Genomic DNA, 20,095 nt, shown 5'->3' with positions numbered 1-20,095 from the left:
CACCACTACACGTACAGAACCACCACCACTATATTTACACAACCACCATCACTACACATCACCACCACTACACCTCCAGCACCTCGCGGCTCGACCTCTCATGATATTCAAGATGTGTCAACACCTCCTCCTTACTCTCAGGCAGTTCCCCAGAGCCGTGTGAGTGAAGTTTCAAAAAGGTGTGTAAGTGTTCCAAAAAGCTCCGTCTGCCTCAGTTGAGTTTATTATGGGATGGAAGGGAAATGAAAAGGATATAGGAATAAGTATCAAACGACCTGATCTTCGGAGAATATAACAAGGTAAATATTGTCTCGTCTGAGAACACGTATGATGGATATAAGATCTTTTAACACAAAGGTAATGTTCACGGCACTTACACTCTTTACACATAACAGTGTTGTGCTCTTGACGTCATGTTTTAAAGACAGAGAAAGATCCGAACTAAAACTGTAGAACGAACACACAGTTACTGGTTAACACTGACACATCAAACACGTCAGCTGCTGGGAACCCCATAGAGCACCCAGGCTGTTACCTCGCGCACTATAGTACGTGGCGCAGCACACACGACTCAGCAGATACAGAAGGGGCGGGGGCGGGGGGGGGACTCCAATAATGGCCACGATCCAGAGTCGTAAAGTGAATATTCCTGTAACTTAAACTGAAGTTCAATAATTTCGTCGAAAAATTAAAACAACCAAATTACAATTATACTTCATCATGTCCCACATACATTCACTTCACACCAGCCAGTGGATAAGGTTTTGTTACATCTTTATGAACAGTGTTTTTGTACTAAGGTGAACCAGTCAGGTGTATTCTTACACCTTTAGTTACAAGTAATAATCATGGTACACACCTGAGTCGTAACACTATCTCTGGGATGGTTAGTGTGTGTTAGAGTGAAAGAAGTACAGTGTATATAGACTAATAATTCTAAAGCTTAAAAATATGATTTCAATCCCCAAAATGAAATATTACCCTGTACTGTGTTTCAATCACTGAATTATATTAAAATTACTGCAGTGATTCATGTAATGAGCTCATATTAACGACACAATCTCTGGTCTCCGACAATAATTTGTTAATACGAAAAATACCATTTGAAACATCGTCCAATGGTTGACTTATAATTATAGTAGTAGTAGTAGGACTTCAAACACATCCAACAAAGCCCGTGTTGACGTCAATGCTCGAGGATTCTGGACGTGGGGACAGCGAGCCTTCTTTGACATCAGGATTTTTGATCACATGGCCGCATGTCACCGTAACTTAGCTCTCGATGCTGCACACAGCAGGAACGAGAACGACAAGATAAGGGAATACGGGGAGAGAATTCAGAACGTTGATCAAGGCAGTTTCACTCCTCTAGCATTCACAACTTCTGGTGGGATGGGACCAGTGCAAGATGCTTCTACGCCAGACTCGCGGAGGTGATATCCAAACAGAAGCAGAAAGCCCAGAAGTTATGTTACAGCCTGGATGAGATGTCGACTGTCCTTCTCTCTATGAGATGTCGACTGTTCTTCTGTCTCCTTCGGTCGGCTTGCTCTGCCTTAGGGGAACGAGAGCATCGGCCCCAAAGCCGACAACAGTTGCAGATATTGACTATGAGGCAACAGTCACTGAATGCCGCATATATCTGCGGCTCAACTAACTCAACACAGCTAGGGTAGCTACTTATGTATTAGGATATTTAATATTAAGGTAATAAAATGGTGGCGAAGGTATGGCTGGAGGCCATTTAAAATAAAAGAAATAAGTACTAGTAGTAGTAGTAGTAGTAGTAGTAGTAGTAGTAGTAGTAATAATAATAATAATAAAAATAAGTTGTAGTAGTAGTAGTAGTAGTAATAATAATAATAATAATAATAATAATAATAATAATAATAATAATAATAATAATAATAATTACAGTAGCGTTAAAAAATACCTAAGAATAAGCACATTAGTGTTTCAGTACAATTACACGTGGACAGTGAGGCAGGAGTGACTCACCTTGCTAGTGACTACCACTGGAGGACTGACGGCACATGCGTCTCCGCCTGTCGAGTAGAAATTAATATTATTAGCACCTGTGATACTACTGTGCCAACATCAATAGCATGTCCAATATAAACACTCAGCTTAGCCTCATAACATTACTACAAGTACAGTATATGGCAGAAACGTGTCGTTCAACAAGACACGTGTCAGGGAACAAAGGCGTGTCTGATATTACAAGCGTGACCACTAATGCCACTGTCAAATATCCAATAACACAAGCGTGACCACAAACACAAGTATATCCGCTAACAATAGCGTGACCAACTAAGAGTGCTACACAACAACACTTATTAAATTGTCACAGAATGTAATGGTTTGTCACGGCTGATTATTTTAACAGTTAATATAACAGTTGTTGAACTTGTTACAGCTCAACCTGTTCTATTTCTCTTTATACATGATTCAAAAATTGAACGTGGATAATGCGCGTAAAAATGGATGTATCAGTGAAGCAGCTTTCGCTTAAACAACACACACAACAAACTGACGCTATACCAGGTCCTGATACCATAAATACATACCAATCGCAATACCAAACCAAGTGCTAGTGAAATCACTACAATAAACTCTAAAGTACAAGACTATCAAGATATTAAATATTAAGTTATTATGTTTTAAATTTCATGGGTTAAAATGAGGAAACTGCAGCGGGCCTATTGGCCCATAAGAACATAAAAACATAAGAAAATAAAAGTCTGGAATAGGCCGGTTGACCTGTGCAAGGCAGCACCCATTTACACCCAACCCCTAGTGTGTGTGTGTGTGTGTGTACGCGCACACCACACAATGACAACATGACGAACATTAATATAACTAAATATATCTGGTTAGGTTATCTGAGGTTGGTTCTATCCCAACCTGAGTGAAACACTTATTCCGCTGACCAAAATTTTCAGCCCTTTCTACATAACCTGACTGTAATGTGTTCATAAGCACAAGGATCAAGAGATGATATGAATCATAAATTATACAGTACTATAGTATGCAGGGTTATCAGGGAGGGCTACAGTCTGGACAGTTACACCAGGACTCGTAGTAAAGAAAACTTGCTCCTGTACCATCATTGTTTCGTTGAATCGATCATGGTGCACATTTTCTTTGAGACCATTTTCTCTTTAACGCCTCGCTGCCCCCAACACTAACACCACCACCTGTATTTTTCATTTCTCTGTCTGGCCACACGTCATCACCTCATACCCAACCTCAACTACATACAGTGCGTGTGTATATATATATATATATATATATATATATATATATATATATATATATATATATATATATATATATATATATATATATATATTCTCAGATGCTGCTACGGCGTCCACATTGATTTATACAGCCAAAACAAGGGCAGATATGGTGAGGTCTCGTATTGCACTCTGGTGGGCGGCGGGGAAAAAATATAAAACTAATTTAGGTTCGTATGGCAAACTTTGTCGGCAACCTTCGTGCCAAATTAATGCAGTACATTAAACCCCTCAGAACCCTTGTTGGCAAGGGCTATGGAAGTAACATCACCTATGCTCGTACTTTCTATCTTCACTTCATTCGTTCTGTAGTTGACTATCATACTCTCCCTCTTATGACTATTCCGCCTAAACAACTCAACAGCCATGAGGTAGTGCGATGAAGCCATGAGCATCATCCTAGGATGCCCAAAATCAACCAGAATTGTAAACATGAGGAAAGCGCTCGGACTGCCCTCCCTATCTGAGAGGATAGCTCTACTTAATACCATGTTTTGTGTCAAAGTTTTGAAGAACAGTGGTTCCCAAACTACAGCTCAAACCGAGTTGGTGTTCTATCTAAGTAATCCCGACTATCTCGCTAACCTTCCACAAAAGACTCTCTTTGGGGCGTGGCTTCACGAAAGTGTTGCAGATCTCTTGAAACTGAATGTCCCAATCACCCCAGACGAACCCATTAATGCCTTTCCTCCTTGGCTGGATATATCAGTTCCTATTAGTTACACTCCTGTTGGTAGTAAGCAAATGTTAAACACCGATGTGATGAGATGTGTCACACTAGAAACTATTAACAGACACATAGAGAGTATTAAATCAAGTGACTGTTATGCTTTTACTGGTGGTTCTGTGCAGACAAACACAGGTAGAACAGGCTGTGCTATTGTAACATATAAAGAAAAAGAGATGATAGGGTCAAACAAGCAAAGGCTGAACAACTGGGCCAGCACAACACAAACTGACCTAACTAGAATCTACTTAGCCACAGACTACCATAAAGAAAATGGAGGTGGGGTGATATTCTGTGACTCTCAAAGTGCTTTGAAATCAATGAACAGCCCGTCAGGTTCTATGTCTAAAGTTGTATGTGATATTAAAAGGAATGTGATAACTGCCAATGAGAACAACTTTCGTATCGAATTTGTGTGGATCCCGTCACATGTTGGAATCAGGTATCATGACCGTGCTGATAGACTGGCCAATGAGGCAAGTAAGAAGGAAAATGTTGACCGTAATTAAAAACATTCAAGTCAGAATCATGACCTCAGATCTAGAAGAAGTGAGAAATGCAGAGAGACCTGGCAGTTGTAGCATTAGTAAATATGAACAATTTTGTGACAAGAGGTACCGGTATGGCCAGCATAAGGATAGAACCAGAAAATGTGACGTAGTCGTGGCCAGAATTAGGCTAGGATACAGACACATCTGGCAGGTTAGTAATGCTGTACCCATACCGGAACACTCAGCATGTAAACTTTGTGATAAGCCTTTAAAGCATACAGTTGAACACTATATTATTGAATGTGACACTGTCAAAGACTTCAGGCCACCTGACTTATTGTATCTTGAACTTTGTAATTACTACATTGAATCGGGGGTGCTTGAGGACATTCTTGCTGTTTATCCCAAATTTGCTAGCCCACACTGATTAGTCTTCAGTTAAAATATGACGTCCAATGTATGTGAACCACTGAGCTATATATACTGCTAATGAATATGATGTATTTCTTTCTTTCTTTGTGTACGAACCTCTGTCCTGCATGGCAGTGAACAGTGACATTACCCACATGAATCTGACCTCTATACATATATAGCTGTTAATGAATATGATGTATTTCTTTGTGTATGAACCTCTGTCCTGCGTGGCAGTGAGAAGTGATACCACCCTCAGTGTCAAGACCTGACTGAATTACTCAGAATAGGCAAACTGTACTACAAGCTTTGCCAATAAATTTGTTAAACTAAAAACCATCTCATCCATTCATCCTATCTCTCATCTCTCACTCACCCAATCCTCTCACCACCTCTCTCCATCATTCTACTCTCTCAATGTTCTTTTATGACCTCATCCTCTCACTCTGACCTCACCCTTTCGCCCTGAACTCACCCTCCCACCCTGACTTCACCCTCTCACCCTGAACTCACCCCCACCCTGACCTCACTGACTTTACCCTCCCACCCTGACCTCACCCTCTCTCCCTGAACTTACCCTTCCACCCTGACCTCACCCTCTCACCCTGAACTCACCCCCGCCCTGACCTCACCCTCTCACCCTGACCACACCCTCTCACCCTGAAATCACCCTCCCACCTCCCACCTCACCCTACCACCCTGACCTCACGTCCCACCCTGACCTCACCCTTCCACCCTGACCTTACCCTTCCACCCTAGCGTATGCGGTTCCCAAAGACAATATTAGGAAGGAAGTGTTTATTGAGTTATACCTGGAGAGCGGGGGGGGGGCAGTTGTATATGAGACAAGATGTTAGACTGACAGCTCTCATCTTTCTCTCACATACACACACACACACACACACACACACACACACACACACACACAAACACACAGTATATAGTTTATAACATACCAATATGGCCTGCTATCCCCAAAGGTCTGAATACACACATTACCGTATATAAGATATGGTAACCTATGCCCTCGTGAGGCAGAATCGCTACTTCTCAGCTACCTAGAGTTTAAAATAACTGGTAAATACATTATATTATGAAATGAAATATAAGGACAGTATTCCGGTTGTTTCCAGCAGTGCTAGTATAAGGTTCTTGGTGTAAGGGCTGCTGGCCCCCGTGAGATACACGGTGCCCTACAAGGACGATTCGATATTCGATTTATAACTGAATAAGCCTAGTCTCTTTAGTATTGGGTAGCTAAGTAGTAGCGATATTGCCTCCCGTGTCGAGGACAGAGGTTCTGTTCCTGTTGGTCGAGGTAAGTATTTTATATTATGTTATATGGGTGTGTTCGGGTGTCAATACCTCGGAATTCGGAAAAAATTGGAATGTCGAGCTTCCTCTTGGACGATCATCACCTCATGTTAACCATGTCGTTCGTCTGGCCCGGCTTTGGAAACCTTAAGACAACCAGGACAATACCGAGTGGTGCAGCAAATTTGTTTACTATAATGATGAGCCACACAGCAACGGGTTGTGAGGAAAAGTAACAGTTGAAGGTCCCGCCGGGAAGTAAACACTCGAGTATCACTGACAAACTGATAATGATTGTGACGGTGTGGCCTGTGACGTGATCAGAGACGGTGTGGCCTGTGATGTGACCTGTGATGGTGTGGCCTGTGACGGTGTGGAGACAACCACATAATCTTCACAAAACACAATGTGTGTCAGTGGGCAGATGCTTCCTCTGTCAACAATATTCAAGGAACAGAAGTCCAAACAGCGCCAAAGGTAAAGATTGGGTTAACCCTTAAGTTTTAACTGTATAGCGTAAAATTCTCATCTCATATGCATATGTTAACCTAACATGTTAAAATGTACACTTTTGTACTTTTAGGATAATTACTCAAATTTATCACAAAATCGTATTTTTGAATCCGCTTCCCCTCAAACAGTCCAACTTGACACATTTGAGAAATTAATTTGAATTGTCCCGTGAACAGCAACTAGTTTATTGTACACCCTATACTCATCCTGTGAGCGGTAGCATGAGAGCCATCAGTAACCCGGTTATTCACCGCCCCACATCTCGTGTCACACTTGAACACAGATTGGGGAGTGTAACACAAGTATGCAAAAAAAAAAAAAAAAAAAGTTTATATCAAAGCACCTGGTCACTATTGTCCAAATTTCAACTTCCAAGCTCAAAAAGTGCCTGAGGTATCGCCCTGACAAGCAACCAAGGGGTACAGAGACCATTAATGCACACAAACTGTATGCAGAACTTACCTACCAAGTTTAGTTGCAATACACCCATTAGATATTTAGTTATTCTGGGAAAACCAGCTTAGAGACTTACATACAGACACAACGGCCATGACTGAACCTTTACTGTGCAGAGAACAAAATAATAATGAATGACGCTCATATTTAAGTCGTGGCAAGAAGAGTTAAGACTCACTCACCCTAGCGCCAGAGCATCTCAACAATATACTGTACACATTTTTATATAATTAGTTCCAATACTAAATTCAATTATAGTTACGCTGACAATTTAATCTACTTAAAGCCTAGCCAATAGTTTTAACAAGATAATCATATATTTTTTTTACATCATTCCACACACACCGTAGTTTAATAAGTTAAATAATTATTTTAATTTTATACACGTCACGTTTTAACATCCAGTTGATTCCAAACTGTCAAATTAAAGTGACATTTACATCAGATGAATATGTCAGCGTACAGTACTGCTCGGCACTCTGACGATACTGCCTATGTACGTACAGTGTGTTTCGTAAATACCTTTCATAAATTAGGCAGTGTATTCCTGAGACATAAATAAAGATAAATGACTGAATGACCAAACTGTCAATGCTAAATAGTTTCGGAGTTACAGCACATGACAGGAATGTGATGAAACCTATATGGGATATACAGTATATATGAAACATCCAATACACTGTGCTAGTGACGTTTATTAACAATAATAATGCCATAAGATTTGTATTGGTATTAACATTTAGAGGAAATGTTCAAGTTCCGCCCCTCTTGCTCAATGCAGGCTTCAGCCCGTCGCACACGTTCAAAGACCCCAGGAGTGGTGCGAATGTTTGTCACACTGTCCTGTACACGGCGCCACAATTCCTCACGGTTTGCGAATCTCCGTAACATACACCTTGCTTTTTATGTGGCCCCACAGGTAGAAATCAAGGGGATTTATGTCAGGTAACCGTAGGTTTCATCACATTTCTACCAAACCTGTCACGTGCTGTAATTCCGAAACTATTGAGAATTGACAATTTGGTCATTTAGTAATTTATCTTTATTTGTGTCTCAGGAATACACCGCCTGAATTATGAAAGGTATTTACGGAACACCCTGTATACAAGAAGGGTGGCACAGCTCTCTACCCACCAGGATCAACCACTATTACTTCACACACACACACACATGGGGTAACTATTTTTTTACATGTTTTACATATTTAGTAAGAATGATCACAATTACAGATGGTATAAATATTTAGTGTGTGAACATTGTCATGTCATGTCACGCCCCCGTTAACATCCTTCTCCTGAGTTACCCATTATTCAACCTCATTACCAGCTGAGTTAACGATACCGAAAACATATCATTAACCTGTCAACTAACAATTTCATATCCATCGCAGTTAACACATCAGGTACGGTAATTCCCCCCACTACTCCCTCAGGAGCTTAACAAATTGTATATCTTAAACTCAGCTAACTCTGAGCTAACTAATGAACGAGTCTTAAACTACACCGCAAGTTATCACGTAAAAGCCAACACCGTTAAGCTAAACCTCAGCTGATTAATAAGTTAACGAGACATCTAACCACCCCAAGGCTACGCAGATCACTTACTGCTTAAGTTAGGTTTTATTTAAACGCTATGAGTGGCTAGCGAAGGAGCCGGGAGGTAGGGAGGGAGGGAGGAAGGGAGAAGTATCTAGTATGGCTTGTCCCGAGAAACGCGGCAGGAATCAATAAGGAGTTTTCTGGGTGGCTGTAAGAGTGCCCCCTCCCACTGTCCCTCGCCCGCCCCCGCCCCCGCCAGACCCCGAGGCACTACACTACACTACACAGAAAACGAAGACAAACTCAACCGCAATGTTGGATAGATGTACGTGGAGGAGTGGAAGGGGGAGGCCGAGAAAGTAAGATCGTAAAAACAAAATAACATACGACATACATAGATACACTGACTTACCCATTAACACATAATACACACATAAAATTCTGGCGTGTTAGGGCCTAAACGTTATCTGGTGGACAACAATTTAAAGAAACCCAATCTAAAACAACTGCAATATATTTAAGAGCATTCAATTACTTAAGACCAGCCATCGACCAGCCAGCAAGGCCGCAACTTGAACAAGTAAAGTGCTTCTGCGATATAAGGTCACAAGTCACAAAGAATCTGACTGATTCTTTTTAAGTTCGAAACTGGTTAAGCGGATCACCTCAAGATTGACCCCACAAACTTATTTCACCTGAACATCACCCATCCTAATGCTACCTGAAGGGAGGGGGGTTAGGTTAAGTTAGGTTAATTAGAGCCCAAAAACAACGTCCAGAATTAACACAACATTACACGGAGACTTTTACCTTAACAGGATATATTTATATTCTCTTAGTGCGAGTTACGAGACCAAATTACGATACGGAATGTGTGGAAAAAATATGTATTTTGTCTGCTAAATGATGCTAAGTTACCCAGTGTTAGTAAAGTCCCAATGTAATACACTGTATACATGTTATTTCTTTCAAGGTTATCTGTGTGCTTTAGTTGTAATTAACCAGTTAAGAGAGTATCAAAGTATAGTTAGTAGTTTATTAACAAAAGTATAAATACATGGTAAATATATAAAGAATTCAAAATACATTTGTCCAACAAAATATTAAAAATCAAAACAACATGTAAGGGGCAATTTCAAACTTAACTCTAGATTCCTAGTTCACACAGACTTGGTATAAAACAAGTGGATTATGCAGACGACGTATATTGAAAGTTTATTCCTTTTTTTGTTAGCGACGTACTATATGTAAAATGACTTATAACGAGTATAACGAAGACCCCCCTGTGTACACGAAAACGTCTGAGAATCCGCGTCTGGTCGTTTCCTTTATCATATTCTTGTTTTGGTTCTTGATTATAATTTATTTTGTTTTTTTTTACCATTTTCTTCATTTTTTTTAATTATCACATTTTTATTTCGTTTCCGTGATGTCTAATTTTTCGTTCTCAAATTAGTGTTCTGTTTTGAGGTGAAGAATGAGTTTTAAGGTGTCTGACAACTGTTTACTGAACACTAATGTCTCTCCAAGGTCTCATCTTTACCCTTTTTAATTGCTATCTTGTTTTTGAGGTTCATAAGTAAAGTATACTGTATATCCCGTTCATATATTATTAATATTAACTGAGGTGCTGCTTACGATGGTACGTAAGGTAGGCAACTAAGGTTTTTATTCGTGTTCTTTCACCAATTATTTTATTTGAGTTGTTGCATACGATTCATGATCATTCTTATTATATCAACTCCAAAGTAAGAGTACAGCCATGGAAAAAATAGATTGTTTAATCCAACGCACCTGCTTTTGGGGGGGGGGTGTATTTTGGGGCTTTGTTAGTTTTTACCAACAACCACTAAAAGTACTTAATACTATAGCAACCCAGAATATTACGCACACACAACACATTGAGACTATATGCACTGCAAAACTCTTGCTAGCAACATTGACAAGTGGAATGGCAAATTAGTATTTAAAATACTATCATAGCTGGGAACATGGAACGGTTGGTTGGTGATACGGAGAGAAGAGAGCATTAGCTCCGAGGGTGCAAGAATGGTACAGTACAAGGTAATGTTCAGAAGTGGGAAATACAGATGGTTGACAGCAGGTGGACTATCCAACTTGCGGAGTAGCAAGTGGCAACGTTGTCCTTCAACTGTGGCAACTGTGGTCTATGTTTTGTCTCTCTGGGCAACAAGGGCATGTTGATATAGAGTTCTTGCGGAATAGCACAAAGCAAATTACCTGTGTTATGTTTTTGTTCATTATGATAACTAGTAAATGACATAATTAAAAAAAAGATATATTTGTTTAGGTGTTTTTGGGTGGGTTTTTTAATTGCCAACCCTGGTACAGTACCGAACTTCTGGCAATATGCTCCTCATGCAGGCGAAAAAAGAAATATATATTTTAAGAGCATGGCCAGACATATGGCCACACACTTGAACCCTACACCCTACACTGAGAAAATTTAACCTTTTAGGACAGGTCCAGGTATACGGTGAGTGTCGGGGTGCGGCACTTTATTTCTGGGGGCAAGATACAGTAGCTGATATATTAAGACTACAATAACCACCTAGTAGCTAAGCCAACTCTCGTATACAGGACTAAACAATGAACTGCACTGTAAAATTCTGTAACATTCAATGCCACAATATCCTGACCACTGGGTTCTGTTATGCACACCCTTTATGACCTCTACTCTGTAATCCTTTTAGCGCTCCTGCTCACAGGATGAGTATGGGGAGCACAAAAATCTAGCCGCTGTCTGCGGAAAAATTAGAAATTTCAAATTCAAACTCTTTACTAAACTACAACAAACCACACTATACCACGCTACACCACACCATACTATACTACACTGCATTATAACGCACCACATTACACAAAACAAAACTACATCACACTACACTATACAACACAACAATATAATTCACTGCACAACACAACACACCACAATACACTACGCTAATGCAGTATACAGTACCACATTACAACGTACTACACAACATAACACACTACACCACAGAACAACCTACCACACACTACATTCTACTGTACACCACACTACAATACACCACAATGCACTACATTGTAACCTACCAAACAAAACTACAGAACAACTCACTAAATCACACACCACACTTCACAACACAACACATCACACTACAGGTTACAGCATAACACACCATATCACATTACAGAATATACCACACAAAACATCACACTAAATACACATAACACTAAACACACCACACAACATCTCGGGTATTCTTATGAACTGTTGCTTATATGTGTTTGTATCTTCATCTGAGTAAACTGTTTTTAGTCTTTTTTTTCCCATCAAAGTTGGACCGAAGAACAAGTTAATTAATCGATCAAAAGCTTATTTCACTTAAGTGTAGTCGCCCACCTCTCCATTAACTCCATCTGCAACACACTACATCTTCTCTTCCAACACTTACTCTACACTCCACATGTTTACTTTCCATCCCTATATTTACATTTTTTATTCCGTCTTTCCGTTTCTACTCTCTTCCTCCAACTCTAACATTCCCTCTTGCATCTTTCTCTCTCCCCCTCCTTGTCCTCCTCCTCCTCCTCCTCACCCAGGTCAGTGCTAAGCGACCCCTCCACCTGGGTGATCCAACGAGACCCGTGAATCAATAAGCAAGAGAGAGGACAGTCACCCCAAGGACTCACGTTTTCTATCAGGCCTGAGTTAAGGCTTGCCAAGAACCCGCCCGCCTCACCCAGCCTCGCCAGCCGCCCAACACCACTCACGCTGTCGACTCCGTTCTCTTTTGTTTTACACGAGGTTTTGACACTTTTACAGAGGCTGCCACTTTCTGTTACTGTTATACGAAGACCTTTATCAGGGAATTTCCAATTACTTGATATGCTGCAGATTAATTTCATGCGTTATCATAGAGGTAACGGTAAATAAACTAAATAACGTTCCTTGGTCCTTGAGATATCAGTGATAACCTGCCTTAGTTTTCTAGAGAAGCCCAAGATAAACTATCTCTTGCATGGCCCGAATATGGTTTCCCACTATTTATCTACAGAATTACTAAATGTTATCTCTAAAAGCAGAATCACTTCAGATAAGCACGAAGCGTCCAGCCGTCGATTCCGTTGTTGATATCTTGAGAGCGTGAGACTACGGAATTAAACATATATTTTGTTTAAAGATGCCACGATCCAACCTAAATCAACCTGACTAATCTAACTTAATCAAAATATAAATTAAACTCGCTTGTTTAGTTTAGGCTGATAAGGTTATGTTAGCTTAGCACATGTCATCTTTTATAAATTACTTAAAGCTGCAGTCTCATGCAACAAATGACTTTCTTCTCGTGGGCACATCAACGGTCATTCTAAGACTTTTTTTCTAATGGCTAATGGCATTTCTGCAATAAGAGATAATGTTTAGTAAATATGTAAAAAATATTTCGGCCGTGCAAGAGAATTTCAGTATTATCGATGAAACATTAATACAGTATTTATGATTTGCTAATTTTCTATTCTTAAGTTACAAATCAGTGACTTCCTTCCCTCGGCAAAGCCACGATTAGATGTGGTGGCTACTAGTGCGAGGTAAACTGGTGTAGTCGTATCTTAATCATATATCTATACTCTATATTACTCCCCCTGCCCACTAAATCTCCCCAAATTCCTGATTTCATCTTTTTTTTTTTAACAAATAAAACGCGGATGCAGTAGACATTATCAATATAAATAAAGAGTAAATGTTTCAATGTGTGGCGGTGGTGGGAATTAGAACAGTAGGTTGGACGTAACTTTCGACACTACATAAATTTCTAAAATTATACTAATTATAAGAACTACATAAGTCAAGAATATCTCCCAGAGATGAACCGGATAACTCAGGCAAATTCGGTGAACATTTTATCCTCTATTTGACGAGATACAAAGAGGTAATGAGTGTCGGGTGGGACAGCGACGATAAAAACTTAGAGAATTATAAGTGAATATAATTAAGAAAAACGATTTAAAGGGAGGTTTTGGTCCGATCAATTATGAAATAAATTCTAGGGACATATAACAGACTGTCGTGAGGAAAGGTGATAGTGAATATAAATCATTAATGAGCGGAAAGTTAGTTACAATACAGAAGAACAACAAATAATACTGACGGATTTTCTTTAGTTTTTTATTTTATTGGGTAGACAGATACGGTAGAAAGGCAGATGGGTCCGTTGGCGTCATGTCACCACGTAAGGTGACACTTAAACTTTATATAGTGGTCACCTAAGGAGTTCAAATTTGGCCTTGACACACTATAACGTCTCATTTACAGTAAGTACTCACACAAGCTCTAGAAACAGCACTACTGGAGTTGTCAGTTGCCGCTCCATACTCTATCAACAATATGAACCATTATTAAACTGTTCCTTATGCTTTTCTCAAGTTCACTTATTTTCCCCCTTTTCACAAGTCGTAGAGTGTGGTGGATAGTTCTGAAGTTTACATTCCCGGCTTTAACAGAGTTTTCCCATTTTTTTAAACAGAATTACTAAGCATTAATGTTTGCTGCAGAAACAGGTTGCGGACATTAGGAGAGACAAATTTGAACTTACTCAAAATAATGTGTTAAGTTTTTATACGAAAAGCAGAGTGGCGTTGTTTGTTTACAACTGAGGGAAGAAACTACAGCATTAGAGCATGTATTAAAGCTGATGTGAACCAAACTCACATGACCATATTGAAACTTTTACTCGAGATTACTAAATTAGGTCACCTTCCGTACTTAAATGCACACTGCCGTGGTCCAACAGATTACCAAATGCCAACGACTCACAGGAGCCAGGGAGCTGCTATTTACCTGCATTCTTAACATGATTCTTGGTATTCTCACTTTCGTTTACCATCACCAAGATGTACTGTAGTGTTTTAATGTTTTAACATTCAATGAAGAAAAAAAGCACATATGAAAAACGCCAAATATTAAGACGTACAGTGATAGAAAATAGTGTCTGTCTGTCTGTCTAACTTATTTACTTATCTTTCTGTTCATTCTTCCATCTACCTCCTTACTTAATTGCCTATTTATCTACGAAATTTTATCTATTGATCTACCTGTCTATTACTTGTCGATCAATCTAGCAAAATCTATCTATTTTCTAACAATCGACGGATCACCGGAAGGTTCCTCCCCCAGCTTACTTCACCTGAAGATTAACCACTAACACTTGTAGTTATGAGGTTTGGTTAAGGATGGTTTGGTTACTTAGGCTGTGCTAGGTTAGGTTAGGTTAGGGATGGTTTGGGTTAGGCTGTCCTAGGTTGGGTTTGGTTAGGTTAGGTTGTGCTGAATAGTTAGGTTAGCGTAAGGTTGTTTAAGTTAGGTTAGGTTTGGTTAGGTTAGCGTAAGGTTGTTTGGTTAGGTTAGCGTAAGTTTGTTTAGGTTAGGTTACTATACGTTACGTTTGGTTAGTTTAGGCTAGGTTGTTAAATATTCCGGTTTAATGATCTGGGGGACTGGGTAGGGGGAGGAGGGGGGAGGGATTCTCCAGGTGTTCCCAAGAGACAAGACTAAAACTACCAACAAACAGTCACGTGAAGAAGAGTTACATGTCTGACACGGAAAAATAACCCAACGAAAAAGAAAAAAAAGTGGGGAAAAAAAAAGAAAAAAAAACAATAGAACAGAAAATTAGTAAGAGTAAGATAGTAAAAAAGAAAATGTAGAATGGCAAAAAAATAAACACAGTAATCACAAAAATATTACAAAACCAAACAAATCGAAGAAACGAAAGCAGTAAAAGTAAAACAAATGAATAACGTCTTGCTGATAATGTTAATGAAAAAAAATATTAAAAACTACATTATTATTATTATCATTATGCAAAACATAGAGATCTGTGCCAAATACGAGTTCAATCGACGAAGACTTTCTCCTGTTAGTGAATGAACACGTAACTGAAAAGGATGAAGGAACAGGAGCACCTTCATAGTCATTGCCCGTTTTCTATGATAGTGGAGCTGGGGGTGGAAACTGCAACTAAATAAATGAGGAAATACGAAATCAATACAAACAAAACTCGACATTCCTAAAAAAAAATACGTATGGAAAAAAAATTGACGGATAACATGAATATTAGGTAGCCCAGTTTAATTCACCTGATGTGTCATCCACCTAATGCTACCTGGGTGACCGAGAGGGGGTGGGGGTTAATAAACTGGGGCTACCTAATCTTCATGTGATCCAACATCTGGTCAAGAACGGACTTAAATTTGGACGACGGAGAAGATATTCCCATCAAGAGAAAATCCCCTTCAGCCCCGTTATTTAGCCGCCGCTGGGACACTCGCCCTTACCAACCACCGCCACAAGGTCGGTTATTGCACGCTACCCTCCCGCGGATCACTCTGGCATGCAATTATAGCCCTACCGTCGCTCGTCCAGGGACCCTGATTATGATCTGAATGCACGTGATCGATCATGTGACTCACGTGACCCTGTAGAATGTAAACAAAACCACGTGATCTTGAGTGTATGTAAACAAAACCACGTGATCCTGGAGAATGTAAACAAAACCACGTGACCCCTAAACAAAACCACGTGACCCTGGAGAATGTAAACAAAACCAAGTGATCCTGGAGAATGTAAACAAAACCACGTGATCCTGGAGAATGTAAACAAAACCACGTGATCCTGGAGAATGTAAACAAAACCACGTGACCCTGGAGAATGTAAACAAAACCAAGTGATCCTGGAGAATGTAAACAAAACCACGTGATCCTGGAGAATGTAAACAAAACCACGTGACCCTGGAGAATGTAAACAAAACCACGTGATCCTGGAGAATGTAAACAAAACCAAGTGATCCTGCAGAATGTAAACAAAACCACGTGATCCTGGAGAATGTAAACAAAACCAAGTGACCCTGGCGAAAGTAAGCAAAACCACGTGATCCTGGCGAATGTAAACAAAACCACGTGACCCTGGAGAATGTAAACAAAACCACGTGACCCTGGAAAATGTAAACAAAACCACGAGATCCTGGAGAATGTAAACAAAACCACGTGATCCAGGCAAACTGTAAACAGAACCACGTGACCGCAAACACCAAGGCTGATAAAAAGACTGACCAATATTCAAACCGAATTATACATAATATTATAGAGAAAAATATAATGAAAAGTATGAACCAACCGTACTGACGACTGCCCACCCTAACGTTACCTGGAGGTGTGGTTAAGTTAGGCTAGAGTCAAGGTGGTTAATTTTCAGGTGAAATAAACTGGGCATTTGATCTTCAAAGTGAACCACATATATTTAATAAGTAGCGAAATGTAACTATGTAACTTTTGTATATGTTGATAAACTTCAAAGACTGAACCTATACATAATATTATATATATTATATATGAACCATATATGGAAATATAAGTCTATGTAATGTATATATTTAATAAGTAGCGAAATGTAACTATGTATATATATATATATATATATATATATATATATATATATATATATATATATATATATAGATATATATATATATGCAAGTAAATCACTGTAGGTGCGTGTGATCCAGGTATATGCTGATAACCACAAGGAAAGAAGAAAACACGAAGTTCCCAAGCGCTTTCGTGAAATTCACATCTTCAGGGGTGAGTACAGACCTGTCTGTACTCACCCCTGAAGATTCTATAATGTTCCTACTGCCAATTGAATTACAAGGTAATATTGAGGAGGCATTATCCCAGTCAATGCAATGCTTATTATCCCTCAAATGAACAAACAGAGCATTGGATTCCTGGCCTGTCCTGACACTATATTTATGTTGTTCAAGTCTAGTTACAAGATCTTTACCTGTCTGGCCTAAGTAAAACATATTGGGATAATGCCTCCTCAATATTACCTTGTAATTCAATTGGCAGTAGGAACATTATAGAATCTTCAGGGGTGAGTACAGACAGGTCTGTACTCACCCCTGAAGATGTGAATTTCACGAAAGCGCTTGGGAACTTCGTGTTTTCTTCTTTCCTTGTGGTTATCAGCATATACCTGGATCACACGCACCTACAGTGATTTACTTGCATATATATATATATATATATATATATATATATATATATATATATATATATATATATATATATATATATATATATATATATATATATATAAATCTGTTTCTGTTAATTCAGCATATCGTGTGTGGGTGTGTGTGTGTAAAACAAGTACACGCGTGAAAGGTGAGGGAGTGAGATTGAGTTGAAGACTGGAGGGAGGTGAAGGGTTAATATAGTGGGAAGGAGGTGAAGGGTTAATATAGTGGGAGGGAGATGAAGGGTTAATATAGTGGGAGGGAGATGAAGGGTTAATATCGTGGGAGGTGAAAGGAGTTAATATAGTGGGAAGGAGATGAAGGGTTAATATAGTGCGGAGGTGAAGGGTTAATATAGTGGGAGGGAGGTGAAGGGTTAATATAGTGGGAGGGAGGTGAAGGGTTAATATAGTGGGAGGGAGGTGAAGGGTTAATATAGTGGGAGGGAGGTGAAGGGTTAATATAGTGGGAGGGAGATGAAGGGTTAATATAGTGGGAAGGAAGTGAAGGGTTAATATAGTGGGAGGGAGGTGAAGGGTTAATATAGTGGGAGGGAGATGAAGGGTTAATATAGTGGGAAGGAGGTGAAGGGTTAATATAGTGGGAGGGAGGTGAAGGGTTAATATAGTGGGAAGGAGGTGAAGGGTTAATATAGTAACAATGTACAGTAGAGTAAGGCAGGAAGACTTCACGTAGTGTTGCCAGGGTCTCTCACGAGGATAATACGACATTATTTTCTGAGATAAAGAAGTAATGGAAAGAATAACAATAACATGAATAAAATGTAAAAACAATGTCGGTGTTTGAGCACGTATCAGAGATGCAGTTCCGCTTGACTAAGCTGGGACAGCGTTACCCTGGTCTGGGGATTCCAGATCTATCTTATGCACTTCGGGAATACTATGGTGGTCAGACAACTCAATCCCCGCTCAACTCACCCCTTTGTCTACTCAACTCAGTGTCAGCCCAAACCCTTTCAATTCAACCCCATTTGCTTATTTGGATCTAAAAGGCAAGAAGGGAGGTGAAACTGACAAAAAACAAACAAACAAACTTTTTTTTTTTTTGGGGGGGGGGCATGGATTGGAGGTTGATCATAGGCGCGCAACTCTGAAAGGTTAAGAAACACTGTCTAGGGTGTTCTTATGTACTTATTTCCAGGTAATGTATACTGAAAGCAGAGACCTACTGGTGGATGCCAAATATTATCAAGTATCAAGAGAGTTTTGGCCGCATTTGTACAGCATATACAATACACAGCTAACTCCTTACAGGACACCACTGTATAGTAAATAATGACATATATACTGGCTTTGTGGCCATTGTCTAAGCCTAAATTTTACTTAGAAATGAAAAATAATGTGACAAGAGACGAGATGTTGGGGAGTTACCAAGAAACCAACACTTACACTGGTCTTGTCAGCCTCCTGAGTGTCACTCCTTCACTCATACTCTGGTCACACTCACTGTACCTGAAACAACAAAAAATATAACTATTAAAAACCTGAACAAGTTTTGAGTTTCCTGTGTAACTTTTTTATATTTGCCATGATATATATTATGAGTGTGACAATTTGTGTCATGCTAGCATAGAAATGTAATCCTGTCAGACTATTATTTTTATTCTTATTAACTCGGATATATTTTTTAGCTTCACGTGTCTGTTCAGCACAAAAAGTACAGTAGTGTAATTACAGTCAGAGTAGCGTTAACACACACACCGTCATGGCTACTTAAATATCACAAAAATAACAAGAGGCATCTTTTCATGATGTTATTCTCTAAGGCAATGAATGTATGTTGTTCCTGCACAATATACAGTATTTAGTCTCCCCTGTCTCCTGGGCGACAAGTTTACATCGTGATAATGAAAGAAGCTCCGGGTGGGTTCACACGTGAGAGAAGACAAATGCGGTGTTCTCTAACATCAGTTCACTAAATTGACATAATATAACAACATAAAACTACAGTATAAAAACTTAATGTGTATCGTTCCACTACTTCATATCTCCATTGGACCTCACCCACGGAGGTTCATTTAAGCAATATATTATTTTTTTTTCCTTTTCTTCTACCCAATACATCACTACTTAACAATAGCTAATATTTACCAATGATTTTACCGTGTAGAGGTGCCTTCCTCCGGCCAGTAATCCTCGCTGCTTTCATGCACTCCTCGCTCCGCAATACCGAGTGAAATTTTTCACCAACAACATAAACGGAATCTTTTTACGAATTCAGAAGCGGTGAGAGCAGCTCGCTA

General features: G+C 39.5%; 1 protein-coding gene across 16 annotated transcripts in view; it reads right to left on the bottom strand.

Annotated features, from left to right (window-relative positions):
• Positions 1 to 19,263, bottom strand: part of LOC121868978 (bromodomain adjacent to zinc finger domain protein 2B-like) — a 390,896-nt gene extending 371,633 nt beyond the window's left edge. For 15 of the 16 annotated variants that reach the window (XM_042370019.1, XM_042370013.1, XM_042370022.1 and 12 more), the window contains exon 1: positions 1,999 to 2,045. The gene's annotated coding sequence lies outside the window, so the exon portion shown is untranslated. Of the gene's footprint in view, positions 1 to 1,998; positions 2,046 to 19,241 lie in introns of those variants that run through there. The other variant, XM_042370010.1, reaches the window with a different exon arrangement.
• Between the last annotated feature and the right edge of the window lie 832 nt (positions 19,264 to 20,095).

Source organism: Homarus americanus, unplaced genomic scaffold (assembly GCF_018991925.1).
Source record: "Homarus americanus isolate GMGI-L3 unplaced genomic scaffold, GMGI_Hamer_2.0 scaffold24694, whole genome shotgun sequence".
Classification (NCBI taxonomy): domain Eukaryota; kingdom Metazoa; phylum Arthropoda; class Malacostraca; order Decapoda; family Nephropidae; genus Homarus; species Homarus americanus.
The sequence above is the reverse complement of the archived record's forward strand: the minus strand, read 5'-3'. Positions and strand labels throughout refer to the sequence as shown.